Source organism: Bos grunniens, chromosome 24 (genome assembly GCF_055505025.1).
Source record: "Bos grunniens cultivar Pamir isolate PY7600 chromosome 24, Bosgru_T2T1.0, whole genome shotgun sequence".
Taxonomy (NCBI): Eukaryota; Metazoa; Chordata; class Mammalia; order Artiodactyla; family Bovidae; genus Bos; species Bos grunniens.
The window spans coordinates 23,170,589-23,184,388 of NC_141188.1; the positions used below are offsets into that span (position 1 = coordinate 23,170,589).

General features: G+C 46.3%; 1 long non-coding RNA gene across 2 annotated transcripts; it reads right to left on the reverse strand.

Annotated features, from left to right (window-relative positions):
• Nucleotides 1-3,201: 3,201 nt before the first annotated feature.
• On the reverse strand, nt 3,202-13,701 carry LOC147345937 (uncharacterized). Of its 2 annotated transcripts, XR_015153743.1 has the most exons (3): nt 13,540-13,701; nt 10,380-10,619; nt 3,202-6,416 (listed from the first exon to the last, which is right to left on the reverse strand). It is a non-coding gene; the product is annotated as an uncharacterized LOC147345937 (long non-coding RNA). The 2 variants fall into 2 exon arrangements; XR_015153742.1 differs by having other exon boundaries at nt 5,891-10,619.
• Nucleotides 13,702-13,800: the final 99 nt, after the last annotated feature.

Sequence of the window (13,800 nt, forward strand, 5' to 3'; positions counted from 1 at the left end):
TGTGTGCATTTGTCAGTTTGCAGCTGTGCATCTGGGCCCAGTGGGAAGAAAGCACATCTCTACCACTCTCAGAATGAGTACCTGATCAAGTCTTTGTGTGAAGGAGTTGGTTTGTTAAGTCCTGTCTGACTCTTTGTGACCCCATGGACTGCAGCACATCAGGCGTCCCTGTCCTTCACCATCTCCTGGAGCTTGCTCAAACTCATGTCCATTGAGTCGGTGATGCCATCCAACCATCTCATCCTCTGTCGTCCCCTTCTCCCACTGCCCTCATCTTTCCTAGCATCAGAGTCTTTTCCAATGAGTCAGCTCTTTGCATCAGGTCCCAAAGTATTGGAGCTTCAGCTTCAGCATCAGTCCTTCCAATGAATATTCAGGATTGATTTCCTTTAGGGTTGATTGGTTTGATCTTGCAGTCCAAGGAACTCTCAAGAGTCTTCTCCAACACCACAGTTCAAAAGCACCAATTCTTCTGCACTCAGCCTTCTTTATGGTCCAACTCTCACATGACTTTATGGCCCAACTATACATGACTACTAGAAGGAGACGAACTTTTAACTGAGGAATTGTGAACTATTGAGCTCCAGGTCTGGGAACAAACACTTGCCCTGTTAGACAGCTTCTTCTGACAGTGGGGAGCTGTAGGGCCTTGATTCTGCCACCATTTGATTCAGTCAGTCTTCCTACATACCTTGCATGGTTTTGAGAAGCTGTGTCACTTCTGAACATGTGGCAGTTGTGGAGTGGATCTAAGGAGCAGATCCTGGAGCTTTAACTTTAGAAAACAATGAGGAATAAAACAGTGTCTTAATCCTCTTTAGTTGTGATTAAAAAAAAAAATCCAGGAAGGGTGACAACTGATCATCACTCCAGCTCTAGTTACCATCAGTAACAATATCCTAGCAATACCACTCAGGTTTAGGGCACCCTTCCCTCTGCTGCTGCTGCTGCTGCTAAGTTGCTTCAGTCGTATCTGACTCTGTGCGACCCCATAGACGGCAGCCCACTAGGCTTCCCCGTCCCTGGGATTCTCCAGGCAAGAACACTGGAGTGGGTTGCCATTTCCTTCTCCAATGCATGAAAGTGAAAAGTGAAAGTGAAGTCGCTCAGCCATGTCCAACTCTAGCAACCCCATGGACTGCAGGCCACCAGGCTCCTCCATCCATGGGATTTTCCAGGCAAAAGTACTGGAGTGGGGTGCCATTGCCTTCTCCGCCCTTCCCTCTACAGAAGCTGAAAATGCCAGGTCCTCATTTTCCAAGTCTCTTTTGCAGCTTGGGTCTGAGCACAGCCAAAGGCTCCATCAAGCCAAAGACTGAGCCCAAACTTTGATGCAGTGGAGCATCGAAGCAGAAGGTGGGCAGTCACCTTCCCTGTCTGGCTGGGCACAGAGGAGGTGGGTTTGTGTGGCCAAGCAGTGAGATGACTCGCCTGCAATGGCTCAAGCATTGCCTCTTCCTTGGCTCCTTTTGGACTCGGACCATTTGTTCTGGTAGCTCAGCCTTGCTGCCTAGAACACTCTGGACCCAAGAACTCTTCTTGCAAATTTCTTTCACCCGCCCTTCCTAAACCCTTCAGCAGTCAGCATCCTTGCTCCAGGGCAGCCTCTGCACTTGAAGCCAGACACTGATGGCCCACATGTATACATCTGTTGCTTAGTGTCCACCACGCCAGAAACTACATGATGAACAAAGCACTTCTTAAGAGAATCAGAAAATGAGCCAAGAGAGTTAAAGATGAAAGTGATCTTAGAGATTAGCTCTGCTTCAGAAATGAGGACTTCATGGTCCAGAATGATTTCACACTTTGCTTGAGGTTTCCCTTTATCATGATTTCTGCCACACTCCACTGCCTCTCCTCTTACTAGGGGCATTTATTTGGCAAACACAGTAACTTATTGTAAAATTCAAGGAAAAGTTCCTTGATCATTTGGAGTAATTGGAACTCTAATTCGCTGCTAGTGGGAAGGTAAATTGGTACAATCACTTACCAAAACTATTGGCGGGATTTATTAAGCCATAGCCTATGACCCAGCAATTCCATTCTTGGCATTACCGACAGAAATGTGTACGAGTGCATCAAAAGATGTGCACAGTGTTCATAGCAGGGTAATCCAACAGAACCCCCAAAGCCTGGAAACCACCTAAGTTTCCAGGAGAGGGACGGATACATTGTGGTGTATTCTCACAATGGAAAACTATACAGCAATGAAAACGAAGCAGAGCTGCATGACTGAATCTTCGAGTAGTGGGGAGGAAAAGGGGTTGGCAATGGGCATAAAACAGAGGGCTTTTAAGGCACTGATGATGTTCTACTTCTTGAACCAGATTGCCAAAATTCATCTTGCTGTACACTTATGATCTGAGTAATTTTGGTATGTGAGTTATGCTTTAATAAAAATTTTTTTTTTAATTTTAATCTCTGAAAACTTAGATAAACAGGATTGGCTAACTCATTTTAGAGATGAAGTCATAAAAAGTTACAAGACTTAAAAAAGGAAAAGTCCTTGATTCACCAAACGAAATCTTCAAAGTCCATACACCAAAGCACATGCCCTGGTCCATGAATGCTCACCCCAAGGCCTCCCGCACGGGCATCTGTGATGATTTTAGACATACCTCTAACACCTTTGGGGATCTGTCACTTTAGTCCACAGCATATTAAAAAGAGACAATCTGTTAAGCATATGGATGTGCTAGGAGAGAAATCTAAAGCCAACTCTTTAATGGCAGAAGTGAAAAACAGAAGGCGAGCACTCCAAGTGAGTATTGGTACAGGGCCATTCTGTACAGGGAAAACGCCTTACACACCAGCTCCAACTCACGAGAAGTTCCTTGTCTTAGAGCGGCATTCAAACATTCAGATGCTCCATTCACACTGACGATTCCCAATCCTTACAAAAGTTCAGATCCTTAGCGCAAGTAGGTGGGGAATCAAATGGACCATTTCAGAAATGGCTCCACAATGGGGTCAGAGTTGCAAAGGTAAATGTGGGCTAAGGTGAGAGGTCAGGAGCCATTTGCACTCAGATTCAGGGATGGACTCAGAGCAGCCACTTCAGGAACTGGGGTGAGGTTGCGGGGGGTGGTGTCCAGGAACCCTGAGACGAGCAGATGGGAGGCCAGGGCAGCTGGACTTGGTCAGCACCCATTCAAGTGTGCTTCAGTAAGAGTTAAAAAGAAAAGATAATGAGACTGATCATAGGGCCTTGTAAGTAGTTCGAGACTTTATAGAATGAATAGTTTTCTAAAAAACTATGAATGACATCACATGTTCCATTTCTGCTCTTCCAAATAATGGCAACCCATTATTGGGTTGATGAGGAAACCCCATCAGCTAGCCAGGCTTCCTTGGGCAAGGCGGGGGTGGGGGCTTCTGTGCCCCCACAGCTCTTGGGGCCTCCCAGTGTCCCACTAAGGAGAAAGGTGGCTGCTGCTGGCCCTTTGCCCGGAATGGGTCTCCCTTCCTCGGCTGGCCATGGATCTTCTGGCCCTGCCCCCGTCTCCAAGCCGGGCACACTCTGGGAGCTGGGCTGGCCGGTTCACCAGCCTTGGAGCAGGAAAAGCAAGGTCTTGTGAGGACGTAGAATGAACAACACCTGGGAGGAGACCTCAGCTCCTTAGAGTCTTCTGAGGATTTCTTTGCAAACTTAGAAAATGAACAGCTCTGGGCCTCTGTATCATCACTGTTTTGTTCCGCAACCAACTGTCCCCAAAACTTTTGGACTGACTGTCTCCACTGCTACCTCAAAGTATAAGTACAGCTGATGCTGGTGGAAACAAAATGTCATGGGTGAGTGAAAACACAAAAACCAACAACATCGCAGCAGAATTCGGAACCATGACACATGGGGAAAACTGAAGCTGGCTGACATTAAGAAGGCAGGTGTTGCCACAGCCCAGGGATTAGCAAATTTGAGGGTTGCAGAGAGCAAAATAGGGAGGCAACCTCAGAGACACAGAATTATAGTAATCACAATTGTTTTCTCTCTATATAATATGCACAAAGAGTAAACGTTAAAATGCTAAGTAATTCATTTTAAGTAATGGGTGGGGCCTCTGGTAAGAGACGAGGGCAGGACCAGTGCTCAGAGAAGGGGTATGGGGCTGATCAGGATAAGAAAATACTATCCCCGGAGCATGACACTAGCCCTCAAAATTAAAGGGAAGAACCCCACTATTGGGGGAGACATATGTCAGCATTTGGGGGCATATTTGTAATGTTAAATTCATGTTTATATAACATGAATGGGTTTAAGGAGTAATTCCAGAAACCATGTTGTTGCTGTTATTTAGTCTCCGAGTCATGTCCAACTCTTTGTGACCCCATGGACTGTAGCCCACTAGTCTCCTCTGTCCATGGGATTTCCCAGGCAAGAGTACTGGAGTAGGTTGCCAATTCTTTCTCCACCAGTAAACACAGCAGCCCTTAAAACTATTTTCTCTCATTCAGACTTTGCAAAGCAATATTACCTATTGAGGTCAAAATTCAGAGAGGAGACTGCATGAGCCTGGGTCTGCCAGGTGTGACTGTGTGACAGGTGCAATGCCCGACTAGAGGGGTTGCCATCATATCATAGCTGACATAAAAGGTGCATCCGGAGTTGGGCTGTGTGCAGCCTGCCCACGGGCACATGGTAACTAGGGCAGGCCCGCAGCATGCTGGTATAGTAAGGCCCTCAGCAGATCATCACTGCAGGGCGTGCAAAGCTCCGAAAACTGATGGAGAAGAAACTGTTTCTGCCCAAGTGAGCCTAAAATCCACACTACACAACGTGTCCTGTGATGGAAGAAACAGGCAGCTGGGAGCATGTCCTTCAGGGACATCTTACTTGGTTTAAAGGTGGGAACAGAGAGATCAGAGGTGATTTCTGGGAGGTGACATCCAAAGAACAAATCCAGATAAGACTGTGACCCTCTCCGAGGGGCTCCATCGACTTCTGGTAGCCCTGGGCTATTTTGGCCTGCATACCTCTATAGTCTGGGACAGGCACTGCACGCTCTGCTCCTCTCCTGGTGGCTGGGAGTTGGGGATTTTGAGGGTCTTGACTGCAGCTTCGAGATTTGTGTCAAGGAGTCCCATACCAACTGGAGCAGCCACTGATCATACAGAGAGCAACACCCATTGTACTTTACACAAGTTATCAAGAGAAGACAGACACCGTGTCCTCCATCCTATAGCATGATCCCAACACACACCATTCTTCCTGAGACTGATGAGACGATTGAGTAGATAACATTATATCTCAGGTGAGATGGAGTAGCTTAAAAGCTCATCAAGTTGAGCCTTGAACAACATGGGGGCTGGGGGGAGGGGCGGCCCACCCACGAGCCATTGAAAATCTGCATATAACTTTACAGGAAGCCCTCCAGATGCATGGTTCCACATCTGTAGATTCAGTCAGCCCAGACTGTATTGTTTTCTTGTTCAGTTACTAAGACGTGTCCGACTCTTTGTGACCCCGTGAATGGCAGCATACCAGGCCTCCCCGTCCATCACTAACTCCTGGAGTTTACTCAAACTCATGTCCATCGAGTCAGAGATGCTATCCAACCATCTCATCCTCTGTCGTCCCCTTTTCCTCCTGCCCTCAGTCTTTCCCAGCATCAGGGTCTTTTCTAATGAGTCGGCTCTTCACATCAGGTGGCCAAAGTATTGGAGTTTCAGCTTCAGCATCAGTCGTTCCAATGAATATTCAGGGTTGATTTCCTTTAGGATTGATTGGTTTGGTCTCCTTGCTGTTCAAGGGACTCTCAAGGGTCTTCTCCAGCACTGCAGTTCGAGAGCATCAATTCTTCAGTGCTCGGCCTTAGTACTATAGTATGTATTTATCCAAAAAAACCCCCAAAATCCTTGTGTAAGTGGCCCCACACAGTTCAAACCCACGTTGTTCAAGGTCAATTGTATTTATTCTTTTCATTTAACATTTACTAATTTGGCTGTGCTAGGTCTTAGTTGTGGCACACAGAATCTAGTTCCCTGCCCAGGGATTCAGCCCAGGCCCCCTGCTTTGGGAGCGTGGAGTCTTAGCCACTGGACCACTAAGGAAGTCCCAACTGTATTTATTCTTAATTATGTGTTAACTGGGATCGAGACTCTGGCTAAAAATACTTAATTGGCGGTCACAGTGAGGGCACCAGCAGCTTTCACCAAAGGAAAGGTGGCATCGGTGAGGGACACGGGAGCCACGGGTAGCAGCAAGAAGGCTGCAGAGGAAGTCCATAGAGAGGCCTCGTGCTACAGCAGATGTGCCTGCAAGTTCTCAAGAAAAACTGGGGAGGGGACTTAGGGAAGGCTGAGGCCCTGCCTCCACATGAAAGCTAGCAGAATACGGGTCATCACTGTTCACATATCTCCTCTCCAGCATGTGTGAGCCACATCCAGGGTCTTCCTAGGCAGCTCAGTAAAGAACCCGCCTGCCAAAGCAAGGAGACACAGGTTCAGTTTCTGGGTCAGGAAGATCTCCTGGAGGAGGAAATGGCAACCCACTCCAGTATTCTTGCCTGGAGAATCCCACGGACAGAGGAGCCCGGCCAATGACTGAGCACACACAGAAGCCACACCCATGGCAGGGCATGGAGCCCTTGCAGGTGCCCACGGTGTGCAGTGATGGCTCTGCAAGGTGGACGTGGGCCAGGTTTCTTCCCAACCTGAAGCTTTTTGCTCCCTTGAGTGTTTGTGCGCCTGCATTTCTCTCCTTCTCCTTGTTCCTCATCATCTCCTGCTGCTCAGCCACTCGATCCTCGATAGCTCTAGTCACTGCCACAGACAGCTTCTGTCCAGCTGAGAAGACAAATCTAATGTCTGTTCCCCAGCTAGACTGGGGGCTCCCTGAGAGCAGGGAGTACTCTTGTTTTGTTTGTCCTTGGCTCCATCCTCAGGGCTGGACACATTACAACCGCTTCGTAGATACTGGATGATCAACAGTGATGGGAACACAGAACAGAGCTTTTAACCAAGCCAGGGAGATGGGGAGGGCTAAAATAAGAGAACATCAGCCAAGACAGGAAGGGTGAGTGGAAAGAAATGAGGGTGGGATGGGGAGAAAAGCAACTTCCAGGGAGATGTAGTAGCAACGTGGGTGAAGGCCCTGAGGGAGGAGGGAATACAGCTGATTGGTGGAACCGAGAAAAACGTGAAAACTGGACTGGAGGATAGGGAGCTGGTGAGAGGCAAGGTTAGAGGGGGGTACCTCCCTGAAGGCCTGTTAATCCATGCTGTGGACACTGGACTTCACTCTAGGGACCAGGGGAAGCCACCAAAGGGTTTCAAGCAGAGGGCATGATAACACAGGCACGTCTGTACTGTACAAAAGGTCAAGTGGAATTGCATGCGGGGATTGGGTTGGAGGGACCACAGGAATCCAAAAGATACAAGGCATTATGGGAGTCCTAGAGAGAGAGGCGGAGAAGGCAATGGCAACCCGATCCAGTACTCTTGCCTGGAAAATCCCATGGACGGAGGAGACTGGTAGGCTGCAGTTCATGGGGTCACGAAGAGTCAGACACGACTGAGTGACTTCACTTTCACTTTTCACTTTCATGCATTGGAGAAGGAAATGGCAACCCACTCCAGTGTTCTTGCCTGGAGACTCCCGGGGATGGTGGAGCCTGGTGGGCTGTCATCTATGGGGTCACACACAATCAGACATGACTGAAGTGACTTAGCAGCAGCAGCAGCAGCAGAGAGAGACGATGGTGGCTAGAATGGGGTTACAGTTCAGAGGTGGCCGAAGAGGAGGAGTCCAGGATGACGTCCAGTTTCCAGTTTGAACAACTGGTGGATAATGGTGGCATTTACTGTGATAGGAAACAGTAGGGAGGAGTGTGCTTTGGAGGAGGAGGGAGGAAGACAAATTCTGTTTTTGCCATGTTGACTGTGAGATGACTGTAGGCATCATCATTGTTGAATATGAATTCATATCCAGGTGGGGAATTTTATATCTGGATATGCATATTTGTAGAAAGACCCAGATAAAAGATGTAGATCTGAAAGTCATCTTCATTTAGATGGCACCTGAACCCCCTGTGAATTGGTGAAATGTCTGGGGAGACTACAAAGTGTGGAGGGCAGAGGGCCTTTAACCAAGCAGTGAGGAACTAGTAAGTAAGGACTGAGCAGGAGGAGCTGATTCCAAACCTGACTGACCTTTAGAATCACCTGGGAAATTTTAAAAGCCTACCTGCTGGAGGAGGAGTAAATCTAGTGTGATGGACGTGTGCTCAGTTGTGTCTGACTCTTTGCGACCCCAAGGACTGCAGCCTGACAGGCTCCTCTGTCCATGGGATTCTTCAGGTAAGAATACCTGCGTAGGTTGCTATTTCCTTCTCCAGGGGATCTTCCCAACCCAGGGATCACACCAGTGTCTCTGGAGCCTTCTGGAGCAGGCAAATTCATTACCACTTGGGCCACCTGGGAAGTCCAGGGAGCATGTCTATATAACCTATATTTTGAAAAAAGTATAGTGTGATTAGAAACCATTTGGTAAAAGAAAAAAACTGTCAAAGAAAGGATCCATGGTTAGGAAAAAGGGGAAAAAAAAAAAAGGATGGTGGTGTTTCAGAGTCCCAGGGGAAGGAATTCAGGAAGAAAGGAGGAGACAAAATCAGGACTGAATTTTGTGCTAGGAAGCCAGATGGTGAGGTACCCACTTGTCTGACTCCTCAGAAGCAGGGGATAGGTGTTTGAACTCAGTAAACATTTATGATTTAGGGGATTATGGGAAGGTGCCCAGCAGAGCACACTGTGCTCGATGCCCTCTGGGAGGCATGCATAGGGTGGGCAAAAGGCAGGGGAGGGAAATGGAAGGGGCATCAGGTGGCAGGGAGCTTTTCACTGGAAGTAGCATCTGAACTGCAGAATTCTTAGGAAATAGTGGAAATGAAACTATGAAGAATTATCAGAATGAATGTACACTCTTCGCAAGAGTTAGACCCACCCAGAGCACAGAGAATTAAATGTTCGGTATGAAACAAGAGAAGGGGGCAGAGGCAGTTATTAGGAACTGTATGTTGTTGTTCAGTTGTGTCTGACTCTTTGCAACACCATGGACTACAGCAAGCCAGGCTCCCCTGTCCATCACCAACTCCCAGAGCTTGCACAAACTCATGTCATGGAGTCGGTGATGCCATCCAATCATCTTGTCCTCTGTCACCCTCTTCTCCTCCTGCATTCAATCTTTCCCAGCATCAGGGTCTTTTCCAATGAGTTGGTTCTTTGCATCAGGTGGCCAAAGTATTGGAGCTTCAGCATCAGTCCTTCCAGTGAATACTCCAGACTGATTTCCTTTAAGATTGACTGGTTGGATCTCCTTGCAGTCCGAGGGACTCTCAAGAGTCTTCTCCAACACCACAGTTCAAATGCATCAATTCTTCAGCACTCAGCGTTTTTTATGGTCCAACTGTCACATCCATACATGACCACTGGAAAAACCATACATGACTTGACTAGACGGACCTTTTTTGGCAAAGTAATGTCTCTGCTTTTTATTTTATTTATTTTTTTTTAATTTTTATTTAATTAGTATACATGTGTTCCCCATCCTGAACCCTATGCTGTCTAGGTTGGTCATAACTTTTCTTCCAAGGAGTAAGTATCTTTTAATTTCATGGCTGCAGTCACTATCTGCAGTGACTTTGGAGCCCAAGAAAATAAAGTTTGTCACTGTTTCCTCTTTTTCCCCATCTATTTGCCATGAAGTGATGGGACCAGATGCCATGATCTTAGTTTTATGAATGTTGAGCTTTAAGCCAAATTTTTCACTCTCCTCTTTCACTTTCATCAAGACCTTCTTTCGTTCTTCTTTGCTTTCTGCCATAAGGGTGGTATCATTTGCATATCTGTGGTTATTGATATTTCTCCCAGCAATCTTGAATCCAGCTTGTGCTTCATCCAGCCTGGCATTTTACATGATGTACTCTGTATATAAGTTAAATAAGCAGGGTGACAATATACAGCCTTGACGTACTCCTTTCTGAATTTGGAACTAGTCCGTTGTTCCATATCTGGTTCTAACTGTTGCTTCTTGACCCACATACAGGTTTCTCTGGGGCAGGTAAGGTGGTTTAGTATTCCCATCTCTTTAAAAATTTTCTACACTTTGCTGTGATCCACATAGTCAAGAAGCAGACGTTTTTCTGGAATTCTCTTGCTTTTTCTATGATCCAGTGGATGGTGGCAATTTGATCTCTGGTTCCTCTGCCTTTTCTAAATCCAGTTTGAACATCTGGGAGTTCTCAGTTAATGTACTATTGAAGCCTTTCTTGGAGAATTTTGAGCATTACTTTGCTAGCATGTGAAATGAGTACGGTAGTTTAGTTGTGCGGTAGTTTGAACATTCTTTAGCACTGCCCTTCTTTGGGACTGGAATGAAAACTGACCTTTTCCAGTCCTGTGGCCACTGCTGATTTTCCAAATTTGCTGGCATGTTGAGTGCAGCACTTTCACAGCATCATCTTTTTGGATTTGAAAAGCTCAGCTGGAATTCCATCACCTCCATAAGAACCTTATATGCCAAAGTAAAAGGCCACTGAAGAACACAGGTGACGTGATTAGCTCTGTGATCTAGTCAGACCATTCTGGAAACCAGTATGAAGGGTGGTCTTCGGTCAGGGTGGTATCTGAAAAGACAAAAGTTCAAACTGACATAAAGGGGCTTTGTGAGATAACAGTGTAAATCCAATATAAAATAAAAATTAAAAAAAAAAAAAGTTAAAACAAAACAAAACAAAAAGAGTGTGTGTGTTGCAAGGATCCAGATGAGGGTAAATGGATTCCCCAGGATAGGAACAGAAGTGAGGGGGTAGTTACCCAGAATGAGAAGAGAATGGACCCAGGAGGCCAGGATCACTACCTAGGTTCTGGCTTAGGTGACAAGCCTGCTGGAGGTGTTAGTTACTGAAATAAGGAATGAGGAAGACTAGATCTAGGTGAAGAGGGGGTGGAGATTGGAGCACACAAGGGAACATTTCAACAGTGGTAAGCTATTCTTTTCTCTAAAGGAGAAAAGATGTCAGTAACATTACTACTAGTTTCCTAACTGTTCTTTCTCTCACCTTTTAAGTCATTTTGCAGCCTATGTCTTTCAAATATCCAGATTGACCAATATCCCTTTCCTCTATCAGAAAACAGCAGCTTCAACGAGTTACTACAAGGTTTTTAATTACTTCATTCAGTTTTAATTACTTCATTACATTCAGTTTTTAATTACTTCATTACACAAATACGTATAATGTAACAACGACTTGCAAGGTACTTGTGAACCTGGGAAAGAAAAGTGAGGAAAACATAACTGGTTTCCCCTCATACAGCTTGTGTTCCAGCAGAAGCCAAATAAATTAGTCTACCAATTATAAACCAGGTAACTTATGTCACGAAACTTTGAAGACATATAAAGTAGTACATGGCTAGTAACTGAGAGGGGCAGGGGGGTGGTGGTGTTCCACTTAAGTTTATAAACAGGTTTTAGCAGATCTGTGAACTTTTTAATGTTTGCTTGTACACTTGACAGAAATGGTATGGACCTAACAGAAGCAGAAGATATTAAGAAGAGGTGGCAAGAATACACAGAAGAACTGTACAAAGAAGATCTTCATGACCCAGATAATCACGATGGTGTGATCACTCACCTACAGCCAGACATCCTGGAATGTGAAGTCAAGTGGGCCTTAGGAAGCATCGCTACGAACAAAGCTAGTGGAGGTGATGGAATACCAGTAGAGCTATTCCAAATCCTGAAAGATGATGCTGTGAAAGTGCTGCACTCAATATGCCAGCAAATTTGGAAAACTCAGCAGTGGCCACAGGACTGGAAAAGGTCAGTTTTCATTCCAGTCCCAAAGAAAGGCAATGCCAAAGAATGCTCAAACTACTGCACAATTGCACTCATTTCACACGCTAGTAAAGTAATGCTTAAAATTGTCCAAGCCAGGCTTCAGTAATACGTGAACCGCGAACTTCCTGATGTTCAAGCTGGTTTTAGAAAAGGCAGAGGAACCAGAGATCAAATTGCCAATATCTGCTGGATCATCGGAACAGCAAGAGAGTTCCAGAAAAACATCTATTTCTGCTTTATTGAATATGCCAAAGCCTTGGTGTGGATCACAATAAACTGTGGAAAATTCTGAAAGAGATGGGAATACCAGACCACCTGACCTGCCTCTTGAGAAACCTGTATGCAGGTCAGGAAGCAACAGTTAGAACTGGACATGGACCAACAGACTGGTTCCAAATAGAAAAAGGAGTACATCTAAGAGTCTTGCTTACAATGCAGGAAACCTGGGTTCGATTCCTGGGTCAGGAAGATAGTCTGGAGAAGGAAATGGCAACCCATTCCAGTACTCTTGCCTGGAAAATCCCATGGACAGAGGAGCCTGGTAGGCTGCAGTCCATGGGGTCGCAAAGAGTCGGACACGACTGAACGACTTCACTTTCACTTTATTTAACTTATGTGCAGAGTACATCATGAGAAATGCTGGGCTGGAGGAAGCACAAGCTGGAATCAAGATTGCTGGGAGAAATATCAATAACCTCAGATATGCAAATGATACCACCCTTATGGCAGAAAGCAAAGAAGAACTAAAGAGCCTCTTGATGAAAGTGAAAGAGGAGAGTGAAAAAGTTGGCTTAAAGCTCAACATTCAGAAAACGAAGATCATGGCATCTGGTCCCATTACTGCATGGGAAATAGATGGGGAAACAGTGGCAGACTTTATTTTGTGGGGCTCCAAAATCACTGCAGATGGTGATTGCAGCCATGAAATTAAAAGCCGCTTACTCCTTGGAAGGAAAGTTATGACCAACCTAGACAGCATATTAAAAAGCAGAGACATTACTTTGCCAAAAAAGGTCGGTCTAGTCAAGGCTATAGTTTTTCCAGTGGTCATGTATGGATGTGAGAGTTGGACTGTAAAGAAAGCTGAGCACCAAAGAATTGATGCTTTTGAACTGTGGTGTTGGAGAAGCCTCTTGAGAGTCCCTTGGACTGCAAGGAGATCCAACCAGTCCATCCTAAAGGATGGATCACCAGTCCTGGGTGTTCATTGGAAGGGCTGATGCTGAAGCTGAAACTCCAATACTTGGCCACCTCATGAGCAGAGCTGACTCATTTGAAAAGACCCTGATTCTGGGAAAGATTGAGGACAGGAGGAGAAGGGGATGACAGAGAATGAGATGGTTGGATGGCATCACCAACTCGATGGACATAGGTTTGTGTGGACTCCGGGAGTTGGTGTTGGACAGGGTGGCCTGGCAGGCTGCAGTTCATGGGGTCGCAAAGAGTCGGACACGACTAAGCGACTGAACTGAACTGTACACTTGCACGAGGAGGTGTGGAGGGGGAGCTCAGATGCTCAGTGGGGTCGATGACCCCTACAAGGTTAGCAGCCACTCTACCCTTCAAGTTTATCTGGGTACCACGAAACACAAACTTCTGAGCAACAAGGCTGCGTCTAAGGGGAGAGCCAGGAGCGTCGCAGTACTGGTCCACAGACAATGCCCTGACTTGTATACTTACAAGTACAAACTTACAAGTATACTTACAGGCAACAAAAGGGATCAATCTTCTGACCTGAGAAGAGACAACGTGGTGATTAACTTTTTAAAAATCCACTTAATCAGAACAGATCGTGGGATGGTCTATTCCTCCATCCCTGGGGACGTCCTAGCACGTGCCCGGCGTCAGAACGCGGGAGGAGCTGCATTCGGCCGTGGCAGACGCCGTCCCGCCCGGAAGGAACAAACTGTTCCGAGCTCCGCCTTTTAGATCTGGCCCAGAGACAAGTAACGCACGCTCTCCGAGTC